Raw genomic sequence first — 6,698 nt, forward strand, 5'->3', positions numbered from 1 at the left:
TTGTATTTGGTTATTTGAAATTGGATAGGGAAGGGGGGAAAACCAAGATGGGGGGGTGGGGGGAAGGGTAATGGGGAACAAGATATGTGAAAGGGTATCAATGTATGTGAATTAATGCACCTTCTATCTGGCAAATATCATGTAACTCTTTTATTAATTACAATAAAAATGTTTTAAAAAAAGACATAGGTGAAAGAAATAAGCTATCTTAATATTATACTTGTATGTTTGATTAGTGTCTAGAATGTCATATCTAAATCTACAGTAATTTTCCATTATTATATTAGTTTGCTTGTGGAAATTTTACTTCAGTGATTAAAGGTCTATTGATCACTTTTCTAGTAGTTCAAGTCTCAAGTGGTGATAATCCCCACTGAAAGTAGAGTTTTCCTTGTATATATCAGATTCCTGATATTTAAAATGTGCTTAATCCCATTATGCCCTTTTCTACCACCTTTTCACTGCTCTTTTTCTCAATCACATCTGTAATTTTTTTATCAATGGAATTATTAACATTGATTTTCACATCATATTCCAAATGATGTGTTTAACAAAGAAACATTCAAGAAGGAAATATCTATATATAATAACTGGCACTTAGATTTTAGAACATAATTAAAGTTAGGCTGAGCATTTGTATGTCATAGATACATGTTAATGTACATAATAAAACATTATGTCTAGCAATAAGGCAAGAAGCAAGCATAAAGGGGATCCAAACAGGGAAAGAGGAAGTGAAACTTTCCCTCTTAAAGATGACATGTTACTGTATTTAAAGAACCCTATAGACTCCACTTCCAAGCTGCTTGAGCTGATTCAAAACTTTGCAAGGCAGTAGGGTATAAAATTAACTCTTAAAAATCAACTGCCTTACTATATGCCAACAATGAGAAGAATAAAGCAACAATCAGGAAAGCAACTCCTTTTGCAGTAGCCTCAAAGAAAATAAAGTACTTAACTAAGAATGTAAGGCACCTTTTTTGAGGAAAACTTTAAAACCCTGAAAAAGAAAATTAAAGCAGAACTGAGAAAATGGAAAAACTTCCCATGATTCTGGATTGGAAGAATTAAGATCGTGAAAAAGGCAATCTTGCCAAGGGCTATCTACAAATTCAACACAATACTCATCAATATCCCAATGTCATTCTTTAGAGAAACAGAAGAGGCAATCCAAAATTTCATATGGAATAATAAAAGACCCTGTATAGCAAAAACACTTCTTAGCAGAAAGAACAGCCCAGGAGGAATTCCAATACCAAACTTTAGACTGTATTACAGAGCTATAGTTACCAAAACAGCCTGGTACTGGCACAAGAACAGGCCTGAAGACCAATAGAATAGAACTGAGGACCCAGATATTAACCCACAGACCTATGGCCACCTAATCTTTGATAAGGGAGCCAAAAAAATAGAATGGAAGAAAAACAGCCTCTTCAACAAGTTGTGCTGGCAGAACTGGTTAAGCACCTGCAGAAAACTAAAGTTGGATCCTTCTTTGTCATCCTGCACTAGAATTAACTCCAAATGAATCAAAGACCTGGAGGTAAAAGCTGACACACTGAAAACTTTACAGGAAGGAATAGGAGATACACTAGGCCTCCTTGGCACAGGTTGAAACTTTCTTAATAAGGACCAAAAATCACAACAAATCAGAGAAAGACTGGATAAGTGGGACTGCATTAAACTGCAGAGCTTTTGTAGGGCAAAGGACACAGCTAGTAAATTAAATAGGAAGCCTCCAGAGTGGGAGAAGATCTTCAATAATAATGCAACAGACAAAGGCTTCATATCTAAAATATATCAACAGCTCAAAAAATTGAATCACTCCAAAACTAATCTCCAAAGAAACATCCATCCCATGAAAAGATGGGCCAAAGACTTAAAGAGAGTCTTCTCTGAAGAAGAAATAAAAATGGCCTATAGACACACGAAGAAATGTTTGACATCTCTGGCCATAAAAGAGATGCAAATCAAAACAACTCTGAGATTCCACCTCACTCCAGTTAGAATGGCCAGGATCAGGAAAACGAATAACAACAGATGCTGGAGGGGATGTGGCCAGGAGGGATCACTACTACACTGTTGGTGGGAGTGCAAACTTGTTTAACCACTGTGGAAAGTAGTATTGCAGTTCCTCAAAAGACTAAACATAGAACTCCCCTATGACCCAGCAATTCCACTACTTGGCATTTACCCTATCTTCCAGAAACAAGAACATACTAAATCCACTAGCACAATGATGTTCATTGCAATACTATTTACCATAGCAAAGATATGGAACCAACCCAGATGTCCCTCAGTTGATGAGTGGATCAACAAGATGTGGCATTTATACACAATGGAATTCTATGCTGTTGTCAGAAAAATGACATTGCCCCATTTGTTAGGAAATGGAAAGACTTAGAAAAAAATCATATTAATTGAAGTAAGCCAGACTCAAAGGAACATAGGCTCATGGTTTTCCTCATTTGTCATAATCAGTAGAAACCTTTGGCTCTACTAGCAGAGATTTGCAATAGAGCAAAACCTAGATACATAAGGCCATATAATGTGAAGCTAATTGAAAGGACCTCCAGGATATAGAAACAAAAGCCACATAATGAGTGACTGTTGTCCTTAATGTACTATGTTATCTATCATCTCCTTTGCTGTCCCTTGGTTATCTCATATTGTTACACTATTTCACCTTGTTATCTGATATACTGTACATGTGCGTATTTGGTTATTTGAAATCGGATAGGGAAGGGTGGAAAACAAGATGAGGGTTGGGGGCGGGGGGTAGGGAAATGAGGACCAAGACATGAGAAAGGGTATCAATGTATGTGAAGTAATGCACCTTCTATCTGGTGAATATAATGTAACGCTTTTATTAATTACAGTAAAAATATATGAAAAAACCAAATATCTAAGACTCAAAAGATCTGCAAAACACCTCTGAAGAAAAGGGAACCTTTGAAATTAGAAAGTGCAGAAGAACCAGAGAATGGGGAGACTTTCTGTGTTCACAGGTTGGAGGAATTAAAATAGAGAAGTGTGTATATTCCCCAAACTGCACTATTCTCCCGAAAATTACAGTGCAGAAAACGGTGTAAAAATGAACCCTGGAACAGAACCAATGTTGAACACATATAACCCTAATTGAGAACAAAGAGATCATTATCTGAATCCAGGCTGGGGGATTTGTGGTACCTCTAACCTGGCGGCGTGACAGATGTTTGTCATGTCAGCTCTGTAAGGTGTGGAAATTGAGGGAATCAAAGTGCAGTATAATCTAGTACAGATGTGAGTCCCAGCTGTAACGAATGCCTGTAATCACTATGATGATGAGAGTGTAGAAAATGATTGAAGTCCATTCTTCTGCCCAGCTCAGAAGTGAAAATTATCACAAAAATACAGAGTGAGCGGGTTATGGTGGCTCATGCCTGTAATTTTAGCTAATAGGAAACAGATCTGTGGGTTGTGGTTCAATGCCAGCCTTGACAGGAAAGTCAGAGAGATTCTCTTCTTTAACTACCAAAAAGTTGGAAACACAGCTACAGCTCCAAGTGAGAAATCACAAAAGCTCAGGAATTGTGCACAGGCCCCCGGAAAAGCATTAAATAAAAACAATACTCCTACCCCAATAAAAAACACAGAGAAGAAAAGACATAGCACAATTCTTTTTCACGTATGTTGGTGGGCATGGGTGATTCCAGCCCATAGATGGGAGTCACTTAGAGACCAATGGGAAAAAAGGAGAAAAACAAGGGTGCAGGCTTTGTCAGTTTCTCTATCCAGGTCACCGCATTGTGATCTGCCCTGCTCTGCCGTGGCCTATGTGAGACAAAGATAAATCTATGTTTCTCCTAGAATGGGTAAAGATTTGGCCTTCTCTCACCAGTATTTCCCATGCGTTCATTCCATGAACATTTTCTCTACTTCATGGGCTCTGTTTTCTTTCCATTTAGCCTTTCCACAGTGATGGAAAATGAGAGTGAAGGTTGATTCCATTCAGGGAGAGTTCAACTGAAGTCACAACTGGCGTGTCTACAACCTCTATGATGTGATCAACAGAGCAAATCTAAGCATTGCCGTGTGGAAGAAAATGCTGAGATGAGCAAATAAAGCCTTATTGTATTTATTATTATGTATGGCACTTACCCTTATACATTTATCTGGAATTTTCACATTTAAATCTCTGAATTTAAGGACATTAATGGAATGGCAGGGAAACATTTCCAGTCTTCTACAGTGCAGTTTTCCAAACAGAATTTGTTACAGAAGCCATCTTGTATTACTATATGTTATTGGCAATGTTGTCTAGAATCAGTTGGCTGTATGTATGTTAGATTATTCTGGATCATCTATTATGTTCACCGGTTCCATATGTTTTTGGTACCCATGTCAATGTGACTTTATTTCAATGGTTGTGTAGTACAGTCCAACATTGTGCTTTTTGCCCATATTTTTGTGTATTCATTTACCTTGTGAATTCAATCAATTTTAAGAGATATTTTTGTTTGTTTGTTGAACTTGGATGGGGATTGCTTTGAATCTTTGAGTTTCTTTGTTACTTTGACATGTCAACAATATTCATTTTCATCCAGGAAGATGGGAACTCTTTCAGCCTTTATTATCTTCTCTGATTCTTTCTTCCATACCCTGTGGTTATCAGGACTAACAGAGGAGTTCAGTGTGTTAGGTTCATAGTCCCCTAGATGTGTTTAGAGGCTGTGGCAAACAGGATCTTACTTCATCTGTGAGTTTGTCTTGGTGTAAAGCCTTTCACTGGAATCTTTAGGGCATATAAACTGCAAGATATCATTTGCAAAGAGAGGATATATGGCTTCCTGTTTGTATCTGAAGTGTGTGTGTGTGTGTGTGTGTGTGTGTGTGTGTCTGTGTGTGTGCAAACACATATGAGCATGAAAATGTACCAGCCTAGGGCTAGAACTCAGGGTGTGAGTAGTGTCCCTGAGCTTCTGTGCTCAAGGCTAATGCTCTCCACTTGAACCACAGCTCTGTTTCTGGCTTATTTAGTAGTTAATTGGACATAGGCCACTCACAGGCTTTGAACCACAATTCTAAGATCCTAGCCTCCTGACTATCTAAAGATACCAGCATGAGCCACTCTCTCCCAGCTTGTACCTGTTTTTTCTGCATAAATCAAGATGAACATGAGATGTTTCCCCAATGCATCTCGGTACTGAATTATATGCACTGTTGGTTTAGCAGTGTATTGCTTCCTGAGTCAATAGTAAATGGGTTCATTTCTCAAAGCCTCTGTTCGTCGAATTATCACCCCTGCCTGTATCAACCACCAAGGTTCTGTGGCTGCCTTGGCACTGGGTGTGTGAATAAACCCTTTGGGTATGATGCCTTCATAACTTTAGTTGACATCCCATATGTGAAGACATTTTTCTGACCATTTCACCTTGTACGTGACATGGCATCCTCGGAGGCAATCCAGTTGTGTCATCTCAAATGGCTTTCATGCAAATAGTTTCTTGACACAAACACTGGCCCCAAAACACATCCAAGCTAACTCCATCTCTGGAGCCTCACTCTCTGTTGTCTTGGGTGAAATCATCACACCTGGGGTGAAGCAAGAGAATCTGCAAACATATTTTCCAACTCATGTTTTTCTCCTTGATGAAGTCCACAGATGCAGAGTCCCAGGGAATAGTTTTACACATTACTTCTGAGGACTCACAAGGGGCTTTGATGAAAGCTGAGCTATAGTGTAGACTCTGTCAATAAAAAGACACATGTGCACACATACAACGATATATGAAGGGATGTACCTGGAATGGCAGGCCTCCCTTGCAGCCAGATTTCAGCATGGCAGCTACTTCAGGGATGTGCCCTTTGACTTTCACACTCCTCCTCCAGCTTCCCCTCCTTGTCAGGTCCTTGTCGGGCACCAGCTGCTTTTCTACCATGAAGCACCGAGCACACATGGATGGAGATGTGATGATTGCTGGGTTTTTCCCTCTCTACACTTTGGGAACAGATCGTGGTAACAGTGCTGCTTCCATTCAAGAAGAGAACAAGCCGTAAGTAGCTCATCATGTTCTTCCCATTTCCTGTTTTGTTCTGAGCATGGTGGAGGGCTGAGGGAAATCTGAGTGCACACATCAATGTTCTCTGTCTCCTCTGTACTGTATTCTTATTGCACAAGGAACAGTGCAGTTTCATTTGTTTTTTCTTACATCTACTGTGGAGTTCTTTTCTGCCTTCTCGTAGGAAAGGACTCTTTCTTTCCATGTAGCTTCTCCATTCCATGTTGGTACATTCTTCACTTTACTCCAGCTTGCCTGTTTCCCCTCCATGTCAGCTGTTATTGCCAATAATTAAGTGACATTTTAACAATCACCATGCAACACTGGCACCAGATCTGGACTAAAAGGCTGCATCTGCATTCCCTGCTCCCCTAGGCCAGTATTAGGATCACCTTTCTTTAGTAGCATCTATATTTTGAGCACATTGATAAAAGTTTCTTATTGTAGGCTGGTGGTTCATGCCTGTAATCCTAACTACTTCTGGAACTGATATCTGCGGATCAACATTTAAAACTACCCCAGGCAGGAAAATCTGTGAGATGTTTCTCTCCAATTAACCAGCCAAAATCTGGAAGGGAAGCGAAGCTGTGACTCCAGTGACACAGTGTTAGCTTTGAGCAAAACAGCTCAAGACAGTGTGCAGGCCCTGATTTCATG

Source organism: Megascapheus bottae, chromosome 1 (assembly GCF_031878675.1).
Source record: "Megascapheus bottae isolate mThoBot1 chromosome 1, mThoBot2.hap1, whole genome shotgun sequence".
In the NCBI taxonomy this organism is placed as follows: Eukaryota; Metazoa; Chordata; class Mammalia; order Rodentia; family Geomyidae; genus Megascapheus; species Megascapheus bottae.